Raw genomic sequence first — 1,243 nt, 5'->3', positions numbered from 1 at the left:
CCAGGCTTATTCTGAGTGTCTGGGATTCATCAGAAGGTAACCTGGAGGAGGGAGACCTTTTAATAAAACACAGCTCTACAGCACAGAAAATAAAAATTTGACACTCTTGCAGAGATCCCCTTAAGACAATAGTACCTAAAATGTTAGTTAATAATAATATTATTAATTAATTATAATTAACAAATAATTAAACTTTCAGAAATCATAGGCTGTATTGTGTGCCTTTACAGATGAGTTTTTTGGTTTGTTTGTTGTGTTTTTACTGAAGAATCGATGCCTGTTAGTTTGTAAGTTGCCAAAATTTTCATACCCCAAGAGTCTTTTCTTTCTTGTCATTTAAATGACAAGATGAAATCTTGGAGAAAGCGGGGACTAAAAGCATTTTCAAAACCTAATGTACGATATTTACCAGGAGGGCTTGGATCAGTGACGACCACTAGAGGGTGAACAGCAGAGCGTTTGCAGTAGAAATATAACAGGTTGTGAAACTGCAGCTCATTGTTTCTCTACATATGAAATTATTATGGAAAAAATGGGGCAGGAGGCAAAAAGAAACAACAAAGAAGGCAGTAACACAGATACATGTGTTGGAAGCCAAATCTAATCTGATCTTAATTTTTAATTTGTTTAAAATTAATTTTTATTGAAGTATAGTTTCTTTACAATACTGTTAGTTTCTATTGTGTAGCAAAGTGAATCAGCTATATGCATACATATATCCCCATTTTTAAAAAAAATTTCTTTCCCATTTAGTTTACCACAGAGCAATAGGTAGAGTTCCCTGAGTTATACAGTAGGTTCTCATTAGTTATTTATTTTACACATAGTATCAATAGTGTATATATGTAGATTCCAATCTCTCCATCTGTCCCATTCAGCCCCCAATCGTCTTATTTTTTAAAAGCAAAATTCTCTGCCAGACACAAAAGTTACCAAGAAGCACTCTCCTTAATCTGAACACATTTTTCCCCTCAACGCTTAAGGAAGCATTTACATCAGGTCCATTCTTCCTGGTGGAGTCTTCCTTGATGCCTCATGTCTACCCCAACATACAAAAATCTGGCCAGGTGCCTCTCACGTAGCACCCTCAGCCACAGCCTTTATCAGCCTCATATGTAATTGTCTGTTTACTTGTCAGCATCTTTCACTAAATTGCAGGCTCTGAGAAAAGGACCATTCTATTTTGTTCATCATTGAATGCCCTAGGCAGTGCTTGGCACATACTGGATGCTCGATCAATATT

Source organism: Bos indicus x Bos taurus, unplaced genomic scaffold (genome assembly GCF_003369695.1).
Source record: "Bos indicus x Bos taurus breed Angus x Brahman F1 hybrid unplaced genomic scaffold, Bos_hybrid_MaternalHap_v2.0 tig00000949_arrow_arrow_obj, whole genome shotgun sequence".
NCBI lineage: Eukaryota > Metazoa > Chordata > Mammalia > Artiodactyla > Bovidae > Bos > Bos indicus x Bos taurus.
Note: the sequence above shows the minus strand (reverse complement) of the source record.